The 12,916-nt window shown below is 40.1% G+C and overlaps 1 protein-coding gene across 2 annotated transcripts in view; it reads right to left on the bottom strand.

The window, feature by feature from the left end:
* LRRC4C (leucine rich repeat containing 4C) overlaps positions 1-11,918 on the bottom strand; it is a 178,311-nt gene extending 166,393 nt beyond the window's left edge. For both annotated transcript variants that reach the window (XM_088145767.1, XM_088145768.1), the window contains exon 1: positions 9,956-11,918. The gene's annotated coding sequence lies outside the window, so the exon portion shown is untranslated. The remainder of the gene's footprint in view (positions 1-9,955) is intronic.
* Between the last annotated feature and the right edge of the window lie 998 nt (positions 11,919-12,916).

Raw genomic sequence — 12,916 nt, 5'->3', positions numbered from 1 at the left:
ACTACGTTTTCCTAGGTTGAAGGTGAGTAGGCAGCTTTTTCAAAATAGCCTTTTACGTTTACCATATTTTTTTGTTCTAATGCAAAAGAAATAGATCAATATTTTAGGAATGTTGAGACCACGTTCTGGGCATTCTGCTTGAACAGGGGAACTTGCCTATTCATACAATCACTGGGCCAGTGAGCAGTTAAAAAACACTCATACAGCAGAAGCTAAACTGGTGAAGTCACTCCTGTCACCCTTACTAACCTCTCAGGATGCTATCCAGCAGATGGTCTTTTGTTCTGTTTGCTTTCAGGGCATGTAGGCACACATCAAAACAAAGCACTGAACTACATTCATCACCATTTTTATTTGCTAAGAATGTCTACATGTCCGGAGAGTTTCTTGAAAATGATGCAGCATGTCAGCATTCCACTTTTTTTTTTTTAATTAAAATAATCCTTAAAAGCAATAAAGTCAGATGAAGCAAAGAGTCTGGCAAATACAGGCATAGTGGTGTCCATGGGCTAAGTCTTCCATATCTGGGCTGCAAAAGTCCAGGTGACTATGAGATGTCAGCAAAGACAGGCTTTAACAGACTATTTGCTTCTGTCTAATGGTTACCTGGAGTTTACAATCCAAATATGTTAATTATACCTTAAAACAGCTGATTGCCAATCAGAATTCAACTGTGGGAAATACAATGGTTGTAGTCTTCCTGTAGCCTCATGGAAGTTTAGGGAATCAGATTTTCTCTCCTTCTTCTTTTATGCCTTCTCTGGATTGTATGTATTAAATTTGTTTTAAGACTTTTAAGTTACTCCTGTTATTAAAACTGGTAGTAAAATATACATGTTCCCCCAATGTTATCTCTTCCTTTTGCTCCAAAGCTCCTATTTTTAGCTTCCCCCTTTCTTCCATGTCTGATTTTATCAGTGAGAATCGTCTACCTAAGCCTTACAAGGCTACGGTATATATAATGTACACCTCAATCGACCCCAGGGTACAATGTACGGATGAGTTCTAAAACATATCCACTATTTATAGAAAAGCATAATAAGAAAAGCATGTATTTTTGTAATATCTATGAACCGTTATTTCTTCCACTGTGTTCTTAAGAAGTATTTTTAAGTACCTGTTTTGTGTGTGTGTGTGAGAGAGAACAGTTTAACAAACATGGGGTGGCAATTAGCAAAATATATATTTCATTGTTAATGTACATGCTAGATTTAGCTCTGTGTTCTGTCATGTTCTCTATGTGAGGCGCTAACCGTTCTGTTGTTACAGATGTAGGTATGTTAGAAAATTTTGTATGCATAAAATGAATGTTTCAGATTAAGAATAGCCTTAAGTTTTAAAAGCCAGAAACGTGGAAATGCCACCCATTGTGATGAAAAATAGAAACAACTGCAGGTCTCTCAAGTTGTTGTTGCTAATTACTCTATTCTTCCTGCATACAGTTTATATCTGGAAATGTAATTACCTAAAGGAACATATGTTCGTGCACACTCTAAAATGCTCATTCCAAGATCCTAAAAGTGAATTTTATGAACCACTATTTCCTTGTGCTGTACATAAAGCTATATCAGGTTTCAGCCTATCCTAGAAGCTACTTATTTATTATAATTTTATTCTGTCCTTATCCAAAAGAACAAGTCACCTCTTTTTATCTTCTCAAAAACTCTGTGAAATACATTAAACTGAGCAACAGAGACTTCCCCAAAGTAAACCAGTAAAAGAACAGATGTTTAAAGCCAACCTTCTAAAATAAGACTGAATAATCAGGAGTATTAAGCAAATGCTGATCAATGAAATTAAATTTAAAGCCAGATCTTGACCACATTATTTGCATTGCAGATTACTACCAATTGTGTATTCTTAGGTCTGCAGATGCCTCAAACATCTATGCATACATACACGTATGTAAACTTCTGAATGTTGTATGTTTTTAAGTCTAATGTGTTGCATTCAATGGAACATCCAATTTGTACAGTGGAACTATCTCTAGTAATTTTATTTTATATTCATTTCTTCCATTTGTAAATTTGTGGGGAATAGTTACAATAGAAAAAGCAGACGTTCTGCAGAATGCAGAATCAAGAACATGGAAAGAACCTTTGGCCTGAAAATAGGACAATCAGCGCTTGCTGAAGATCAATCACAGGGGTTAAATCACAAAACAGACCTGGGGAACATCAGCATCCTGGCAAGATGTTACAGGTATTTCCCCAGAATTACAAGAGAAGGAATCAAAATGTATAAGTATGCAAATAATTTAAATCAGGAGAAAGGTTAACTGTCACCTACATGACAATTAGCAATTGGTTGTGAGTATTCTGCTCTATGGAACACAGGCAGTATATTAGGATAAAACCTCTCTTGCTAAGTTCAGATTCAGGTCTACTCTAAAGTTAGCAGTATGGCTAATGAAACATTAATATATATCTTGCCCCCGGAGGTGAGACAGGCCCCTCATTCCAGGCCTTTCGGAAGGATTTGAAGACCTGGCTCTGCCATCTGGCCTGGGGCAGGAAGGGAGGATATCAGAAATGGGGTTGGCTGGCCTCTTAGCGGCCTGGTGTGGCCCCTATCGGCCTCTTGGATTTTTTAGCCTTTTTATCTTTGTAATGTCAGGTTTTTATAACTTTTAATTATGTATTTCTGATTTTAGTTTGTTGTAAGCCGCCCAGAGTCCCCCGTTGTGGGGAGATGGGCGGAGACAAGTCTATTAAATAAATAAATAAATAAATAAATATTTATTATCCAGAACTTATTTGACCAATGACAACTGTGGAAGCCTAAACAGTAGCCTAAAAGAGTGACTAGTTGCATAAAATCCAGCTCACAGGACAGCTTCAGATCAAGCATAAAATTCTTTCAACAAAACAGAAGAACAGGCCTATGGCAACAAGTCACTGAATTCAATATATTTCTTCAACATCTGAGACAATTTTATGTAATGAAATCTGTTTGTTGTGGATGTCTGGTCTTTTTATTTCACCATTCTTTGCAGTTCATTTAAAAAAAAAAAAAAAAGCTTTATTGCCCAGCTAATTAATCCTTCGGCACAGGATGTACATTTTATTTCATCTAGGATGCTCAAAACAACAGAGGGAAAATTGGCTAGCTGACTTCCATACACTTACTTGAATCTCTCGATAACTTAAAAGAGTAATACAACTTGAAAATATAGTTGCATGCACCATCTTCCCTCTGCCTCCCAAAGCAACCTGGATTAAGTCTTAGAGCCGTAGCGTGTTTTGGATTTGACTCCAAAAAGGTAACTTGGAGCATACAGAGATACATAACACCTGTCTGCAGAACTTTAACGCAGCTTAGTGATCCTGAGAAAAGACATGGCTGCTTTAAAGAGTTGCAGACAGATGCAACATGTGCTGGTGCATCTGTTTGGAACTGAATCTGAAGCACAAGGCTAGGCAATCTTTATTTCCTGTATTTTTAGTATTTATACTAAGAGACCAAGTTGTGTCCTGCTACTTCTTTGATAACACCAAGCTGAAAAAATAGAAAAGCCAGCTATTTTTAAAAAGTGATATCAATTTTGTCAAGTGGACACTGCATTTATAAGCAGTTGACATAACCAAAATAGTATCAGTACAAGAATATTTGTACTTATTATTCTTTAACTAAATCTATTCTGTCCACATTCAATAAGAAACCAAATAAGACAGACCACAGATCTTCTGAATGTTAGAGCCATCTATAAAATATTATCTGGTTAGTTTCAGCTTTGCTTTCTTCCCAACAGCCCTGCCAAATTCCACACAAGTGCTGAAGGTATGATAATGCTATCCACCATTGCAATTTATTTATTTAAACAATTAAATTATTTATATAGTCACCCACCTCATGGCAATCACTCTGATTACTAACTACGGGCACTCTACACATGTCGTTGATTTGAGATGTTGTTCGGAATTTAATATATTTGTATATGCAGTACAATCTTTGTACTACACAGCCCCTTTCAAAATCTTTTATGAACATCTGATCTCTGATTCCTACTGTGTACCTATACATACATGCATGCTGAACACAGATGCATGCACACAAAAGCTCAGCCTGTAACATACTAGTCAGTTTTCTGCAGGAAGAAAATGTGCTTGTTTTCCCTAAAGATCATCAGAAAGATAGTCAACTTGCAATCAGAAATAGGACAGTGGGGAAAAGGAAGGAACAAATTTATGAATTAGCTGAAATTATTTGTGTACACTATTGCAATATCTCACTGAAACAAGAAAATGTTAAACTTCTATTAAAGAAAAAGTAGTCATGCCTCATTACAAAGATTGAGGTCTAAATAAATAAATATCAGGAGAATTCTTTTCATTATCCCTTTGTATGATTTGGCAGCATCATTGCTAAGATGATCACGGTAGCAGATTGCATCCAGGTCAACAGTATATTAATGTTTTCCAATCTAGCATGCATGAGGCAAACTGACTTTCATGGACCACCTGATATCACTTTCCCCAAGAGTCAATCACTGACATGACAAGGGAATTAATGAGTCATTGCATCTCATCAGTGATGACCCTACTGATTGCATAACACTGAAGCAGCTCCAAGACTCAATATGGTTGAATACAGGCAAGCTATTTTGCCTGGGTGAGAAGCTCCTATTGGTGAGGTTGCTCCTATTTCTAATGAACTGCTTAAATTGAACTTTTCTGATGCACTTTTGTGGAAAGCACAGGCAAGAGATACCAAATGATACATGAGATGGCCCAGAATTATTTTAATGCTTAATACTAACTGGGAGAAAATCTTATCTATCTTGCTTAGGCTTTAGCAAGTAAAATTTCCCTCTGCTGTTCCAGGAAAAAAATACTGAAGGATTCATTAGTTCAATAGTTATGTCCATGGCTCTGGATCTATGTATTTTTCAAAATATGATTTGTTGGGGGGTTTTTTTAACTTTTCTAACTATAATTATAGATTACAGATTAAAGTTAGGAAAAATACCTTTTTTTTAAAAAAAGAAGATCTCTGTTTCATAAAATCCACCATCATTTATTGCACCATGTTGCACTTGATTTAAAAAATGTAAATAACTTTCCCATATTCCAAACCAAGTATGACAGAGGTTTCCTTTGGCTTGCAGAACCACAAATTAAGGATCTTTAAGTGATTATCAGTTGCCAGGAATCTGTTTATGATTCTGACTGGCATTTTATTTTACCCAGAAACCATTATTCCAAAGAAGTTCCAAAAATGAAGATTCAAGTCAAGTAGACTTAATGTTATTTCGGATTCTTTATCAACAGCTGCATTTCATCTGCCTGGAAATATTAACATATCACCACTACCCCAAATGTTGTAATATGTTCAATATTTTAACATTAGAAAAGTATCTCCTGCCCTACTTTTCTCAGAAACCATTTAGGGTTGTAGGATATTAGGAGGCTGGGATATGCATATCAAATAAACAAGAAACAGCAGATTTTCTCATTTCCATCTCTTTTAATCAAATTCTATGGACATGGTTGTTGCTGTGAACCTTATTATAAAAGAACAAAGAGCAAGAAGAAGGAGAATAAGTCTTTCTAGAGCAGGAGCAGGAGGAACCATGCAACTTGCATCCTGAAGTATCACTATAGCAACATTTAAACAATGCACAGAAAATGGTGTACAGTTCTGTATTTGCTTGCTTGGATACCAGATATAAGTGACCTCTCTCTGTCTTGGTCTGTGATGTACATGTGTGTACTTAATGCAAAATGTGTTATTTTCTCTTTTCTTTACCTGCAATAATATTCTTCCTCTCTTTACTTTAATCAATGTAAGTAGGTAATATCCTATACAGTGCATTTGCTATTTCATCAGTTAACCACAACACAGTTAAGCCAACACATGGGTATCATTGCTGGAGAGGGGAACAAGCAGCTTAGAAATGTTCCCACAAAAAGCTGAATCTTTCTGCTCTGCATGGAGAGTTAAAATTGTTATGTAATTCAAATATGAAAATCTACGAGCCAATTGATAAAAAAAATGTTTTGCAAATCTTTGATCCATCAGGGAAAATCAATAGTTATATATTATTGCATTTCTTTTGGAAGACTGTTTATATCATAGTCTAGCATGTCATCTCTCAACCTCTTGCCAAATGAAATAAATCCTGTTTAAAGAGAAACTGATTTGTCCACATTAAAGCAACTGTTGCTATAAATCATGGTTTGCACAAACTTTACAGAATGAAGATTCCTATGGCTAGAAAATCAGCATCACTATCAATTAATAGTTTTAATGAGTAGAGTACCCCAAATAGCTCCATGACAAAAATATATTCACTCTAAAATTCTCCTACAAAATTTTCTACTATTTAATAGCTTTACTAATTGTACAAAACTTTCAATAACTAAGAGTACATTATGGACACATGAATCCTTCCAAGCCATATTTGAAAACAGAGCTTATTGAGAAGTGATTTCATTACTTTCTGCAACTCATTTCATATTTTAAAATAGGAAGAGGGGATACCCTGGCAAAAATCAACTGACACCCATCAAATCCCTAATAATTCACATTCATAGCAGTATATTGTATTATGCACACATTCCATTTCCCTGCTGTCACTTCTTACAGCACTGAAGGCCAGTCTTTAATACCAATCATGTTTCATCTAAACTTACTGATGTAATTGATTTGTTCACAATTTCTTCCAATACTCTAAAGTATCAAAACATAGATATTTAAATAATAATTCTCACTCTTTTCTATATTGAGACACAGAGAGGAGGAGAAAGAGAAGAACAGAAACTTTACGAGGGATCGTCTATGCTGTTCTAACGTGGTTCTTTTAATGAGATAAAGGCTGCATCCCACCCTGTAGCAACCTGTATAGCTGATCATCATGAGAGTATTGTCTCTGTAAGAGCTATTTTGAATCATTAACCATCTGACTGCTAAAAATATATATATTTTTAGATTAGCTAATTTGAGATCCTCTTAAAACCAAACATGCTAAATGAAACAAACCTTTTACAGTCAGTACTTATCCCTTTTCACTGGCAATTCATGCATTTTATACCCAAAATTGTTCTCTATTCACAAACTCCTGGCTGTCACTTTCCTAGCTGCCTGTGGTAATTACAGAATTGCTTACCCTTTTATCCTGAAAAAATTGGAAGGCATCTTGGCTAATTATCAGATGCTGATGAATGTTGCACTTATATTCTGACACAAGCAATAGAAAACAGTTAGCCAGATAAAATGCCTATCCTCGCCACAATGGAAACAACACTGCACATTCAAAATAGGACACAAAAATAAAAACAAAGGTTCTTAAGTATATTTTCAGTGGCATTGGCACTATCCATAAACAGCACTGGTGGGCACCTCTGAATGACAAAGTCCCTCCTATCGCAACAGAAGAGATGCTGAAGTCCAATCTGGTCCACATGTTGAAAGCTCCCATGTCAAGCAGGTTTCACATCTCTCAAAGTCCACATCCACCATCACAACTCCACACAGCAGTGAGATTTACTCGTGTTTCATTTTTGGTTCATCAAGATTCCCTCCTCCTCCCCCCCCCCCAAAAATAAAACCCACTATAGTGGCATTTCAATGGATAAGTAGCCTTGCAGTGTATCTGGCCCAGGATGAAACAATGACACCACTATTCTCTTGCCAAATAGCAAGGTGGCTTTGCCAATGAACTCTGATTTATCAGATCATAGCAGAGTGATTCTGTGGCAAGAGGACTGCACTTTTTTTTTTCCCTTAAAAACCCACTGCTTTTTCCTTCTCCATCTTATTTTAGGACTTTCCTAACACAAGCACAATATCCATGTTCTATCACTGCTAATGCAAGGATAGCCTGTAACTGGGCAGAAATTTATGCAGGGAACCACTGGAGTCAGTGGGGGACAAGTAAGATTTGTTTTAACAGATCCCCCCAATAATGGCATGTGTTTCAAAAAGAAACTATAATCATTAATCTGTTTAATTGATTTAATTAAGTGAGTTATGGAATAAAGAAAGGGAACTTGCTTTTACTGGATACTTTGCTATGAAAGCATTGCAGGATTGGGAATCCCTGTGTATATGTGTGCCCCTAAGAAGGTAGCTCAAAGATTTACTGTATTTTAAGTACCTAACACTTATGAGGCATGACCCAAACCAATATAGTATAACTTTTATAAACAGATGTTTTAATTATCTTTCTTTTCCTCATAGGTTAATGAAACTATATCTCAGAAATACTACTCTTGGATCGACAGGATATGAAACAAGTTCAGAAGTCATGTCTAAATGACACAGAAGGGGAAAAACTGATAAAATGCTCATCCTCCAATAAGATTGCAACTGGAGAAAATCCTGGAGAGGGGATATGTAGAAAGACATTTTCCAGTTGTTACCCGTGAAGGTTTTGCTTTTACAGAAAAGCAGATCTCCCCATTCTGATTAAGTATGTTGGTACACAGAGAGAGACATTTTGGTTATCAGCCCATGGATGCAAGATCAGGGGAGCGACATGTGAGAAGGAGAAATATGCTTAGTAGGTAAATAGCAATGCCTGTATAAAGATATTCCAGTGAAGGAAAGTGATTACTTACAGCAATAGCCTCAAAAATTCCTTGTCCTCCATTAAAGTATGTCTGTGTCTACACACTGTATCTTTACAACTATTAAATGTTCTCCTTCTGGAACAGAAAGCCCTTGTAATTAATAAGGCAAAATGACCAGCAGTCAACTTTCTTAATGGAAAGTCAGAACTTTTCATGCTCATTTTTCCAACCTATGAAAGAGCTACAATTACAGGCTATTTTTGTCCAACTACTGAACCACTTGAACCTGGTCTGTTGAGCAAACTCAACCCTTATTGTTAGTTGATGGTTCAGTGGGTTGTGTGGACCCAGAAAATTTGGTTAACTGAATAAATGATGGTCCAAGTAACCATGGGTAAGCATGTTGTACAAACAGATCGAGTCCCTCACAGTGTTACAGAACTGAAGAACATAATGTGCAATCCTATCTCCATAGTGAACATACACAGAACCAATGTTACTCTTTCATTTTAAACCCAAGCATTAAGACCACTGCATCCAGTGTAACTCATGCTTTAAAGGGAAAGCTAAATAATCTAAAAACAATAAGATATACCAATAACATTTAAGACAGTGTCATGTCTGAAGACCCAAGCAGTTCATCTTTTTCTTTACTCACTGCCAAAGACATATTCTGGGGAACTGAGAGGATTTACCATCAAGTCATAGTAGAGTAAGAGCTCTGGGAGACATTTGAGGAAAGATCTCCCTCACATGCCTTCTTTGGATACAGATTGCCAAGTGCACCTCTTGTGCCAGCCTCCCAGAATCATCCTTTCTCCAGTTTGTCTGATTACCATGGTTCCATATTGTACTTTCCCGCACAAAGATCTCTTCAGATGATGACATTTCCATCATTTCCATTTCTTCCCCTTCCCCTACTTGACTCTCAGCACGCCAAACTCCTTTGGTCCACCTTCCAAACCTAGTGCCTTCCAGATATGCTGGACTGCAACTCCTATTACTTCCTACCCCCAGCCACCATGCATGGCCATGCTGCCTGTAGATGATGGGAACTGTAATCCAGTGTAGTCTGGGGTTGGAGAAGACTGTTATGCAATGGTGATGAGTTTGACAGCCCTGGGCCAGCTGGTAACTCAAGCATTACATTGCAATATACTACAGGAGTATGACAGACATTGCTTTTCTTTACTAGAGAACAAATGGAAAGGACAGCTACAGAATCAAGGTATCTGCAAGGTTTACCCAAAGGTTGATTCCCTCCTCCCTCCCTCCCAAGTACCTCCCTCCCCACTGTTGGTGTCAGATACCATTTTAGGTTCCTCTTTGGTCTCTCCTTGCTTTCAAATGAATAAATAAATCACCTTTCAAACTCCATCACCTTTTTTTTTTAAAGGGCAGGCATCAAGACACAAGAGGGAAAAAATGAATATGGCACTCACTGTATTTGAAATCACCCAGGAGCAAAAGAAGAATATCCAGAATGAAATTCCGAAGAAGAAATGGGGTTGGGGGGAGGTGAAAAGAAAGATTAAAAAAAAAAAGAACAAAAAAACCAGGCACCACCACCGATGGCAAAACTACATCATTTCGGCAACAGATCCAATTTGATGGGAGGAAAAAAGGATAGGAAATTAAATATCCATCTGCAATTTTCCATCTAGTTCGGTCCAAAAGAGCTCCAAGCCTGCTGCTTCGCCTTCCAGCTTCCTTCACATGATACTTCTCTTCCCTTGCTTCCTCGCTCCACTCCCCGGCCGTCACTCTTAGGACGTGGCTGTTTTCAAATGTCCCTGCGTGTATGAACTTCTTTCTTCATCAGGGGACAAACGGATGGGGCGGGGGGCGGGAGGCTTCAGAAAAAGGCGAGAAAGGGAAAACAGAAAACAAAAACAACCAGTTCGACGAAAAGAGTCTTTCTCCGCTGAGAAACTTTTCATTCCTGCCTGGATCTTCTCGTGAGGTCTGAGATCCTCTGCCTTTCCTTCTCTTCGATATTTAACCCCTTTGAATCCCCGAAGGAGAGAAGGGTTTGCTCTGTATTCTTTTCTCCAGCCTCCCGCAACGACCCCCAGCCCGTCCGTTTAAGGCGATCTCTCCTCTTTTGGGTCTGTCTGCTAAGATCCAGCTGGAGCCAGGCAAGACTCTTCGGGTCCTTTCTTCTTTGCCGCACGCTCAATTCTCCGATCCATGTGCTTCCACCACAGATCGGGGGTTCCCATGATCTCGATGCTCTTGCTCCCTCCTCTTCGCACCAGCCGGGCGCGCAGCCTCTTACATTATTTTTCCCCGAACCAACTTTAGGGTTCTCGCCCCCCCCCCCGCGCCGATTCAAGGATCTGATTAGATTTCCAATCACAACCCAGTGCGCAATCGGATTTTTGATATCAGCCAGGAGCCAGCAAGCCCAACTCTCCACGATACTATATCCCTTCGCCTCCCTTCCAACTCCTCTGCGTTTTTCAGAGCCTCACATCAAATGAAAAGAGACGCTGAGGCTAACAGTGGCGGCGGCGGGCGCGAGCTTGGGGGGGGGGATGCGGGGGGGAGGAGAGCGAGTGAGCAAACAAGGTTCCCACCAGCCGTCAAAAACCAATCCGTCATTTTTCCAAACACCTGAAGTGGGTGGCTTTCACCCACCTCTTCCCGCGCTCCCCTCGCTGCATTTTCCACCTTTCTTCCTCATCAAAATCCTCCTGGCGTTCAAATCTCCCCCGGCGGAACCCGCCGCTCTCCCTGGGGAGGCGCGATTCGTCCGGCTCGCCGTGAATTTCGCCAGCCGGGGACTCCCCCTCCTCTTCATTTCGCTTTCCCCTCCATTTTTGCTGCCAGCCTGCTGGAGGGCCGCTTCGAGAAGGGGCGCTGGAGGGGAAAATGTGTTCTTTGGAATACTCAGAAGAAGCTAAAGTGGGAGATGGCGAGGCAGCCGGTGAGGGGCAGGAGGAGGTGTATTTCTCCAACTGTCTTTTTCCCAGCAGCTCCAAATCTGCTTAGCGACCCTCCGATCTACAAGTTGGGCACCATCCCCGCCGGCTTCCCTCTTCCTCCTCCCCAGGTCAGGCCCCCTCCCCTCCTCTCCTCTCCTCAATGGCACATTCCGAGGCAGTCGGCCGCCGCGGGCTTTGACACCGTCCGCCTTCGCTCCAGAAACGCGCAGCCCTTCGCGCACCTGCAGCCCCTTTTCTCCGCGGACGTCCGCTTCGGTTTGAACTCTTCCGCCCGCCAGGATGAGGAGAGGGGACAAATAAATAAATAATCCGCTTTCGAGCAGCTGCTGCGGAGGGGAGCGCTCGTTTTCTTGCGCTTTTTTTCCCTTTCTGCAATTGCGCCTCGAGCAACGCGAGCTGACCCGGGCCGAGCTTTTTACCTACACACTTTCCGACAGTCGTTCTGTCTCCCCGCCACGTTCACACACGCACACACAACTGAATCTTTCTCCCCCCCCCCCCCAGCTTGGGATCAGTAAAATACAATTACCCAATTACCTCCCATCATCTTAGCACTGATTGGTCAATTGCATTAACACTTGATGTTAAGAGAAAGGCGCTTCTGCGGTGGGGCGCTGCTGCCACCCAGCGGACAGTTAGGAAACGCGTTGGCCGTGTGAACTTCAGGAAACTTCCGAGCAGCGAGGCGTAATCGGAAAAGAAGGGTTCATCTTGAGGAAAGCAATGTCAAAACTCATTTTCTTAAAAGCCGGCCCGCAGTGCACACAGGTGCATGCTTAACAAGAGAAAATCATCCGGGAGAAAGAAAGCTACACGAGACAAGTCAGCTTGTGTAGAACGGGGTACCTGCTTCCCATAAACATCTCCCCATGTTGGCAGCCTTTTCTGCAACACACTTGTTTCCTTTCATGGCAGTTCCTTGCAAGCAAGCCCACAAGGCTTCTGGCAGTGTTTCTTAACCTTAGCCACTTTAAGCTGGGTGGACTTTGACTCCCAGAATTCCCCAGCCAGCATGCTTAAAGTGGCTAAGGTTAAGAAACACTGGCTTATGGCCACAGCAATATCTGTGATATCATTTCTATCTCTGAAGCCAGTATCTCAAAAAGTCATCTGGGCAAACTCTCCTTAATCACAGTCTATAAATGTGAAAGGCCATGCATGCAGTTTACACAGCCGATTAAGTCTGCGAAGTTAAGTTTCCACATAAGGGGAAGAAGAGAAGAAGTTCCTTTAAGATGAATCTTAAAGAAGAGAAAGCTTTTAACATAAGGAATGATCTCAGGGCTCTATCATTTGCACCAGGTTTTCCAAGGAAGGAGGTTTCAGAGCTATACAATTCTGAACTTGATAATGATGATGATGATTTAATGTGCAATAGGATTATGTATGTTTTGAAAATAATCTCACACCAGCCAATATCTACCTATCTGCATTCATTAAAATCACCCAAGTTTC

Source organism: Python bivittatus, unplaced genomic scaffold (assembly GCF_059951505.1).
Source record: "Python bivittatus isolate LINGU-HERP-01145 unplaced genomic scaffold, Pbiv_v1 ctg000480_np1212, whole genome shotgun sequence".
NCBI classification, from domain to species: domain Eukaryota; kingdom Metazoa; phylum Chordata; class Lepidosauria; order Squamata; family Pythonidae; genus Python; species Python bivittatus.
The sequence above is the reverse complement of the archived record's forward strand: the minus strand, read 5'-3'. Positions and strand labels throughout refer to the sequence as shown.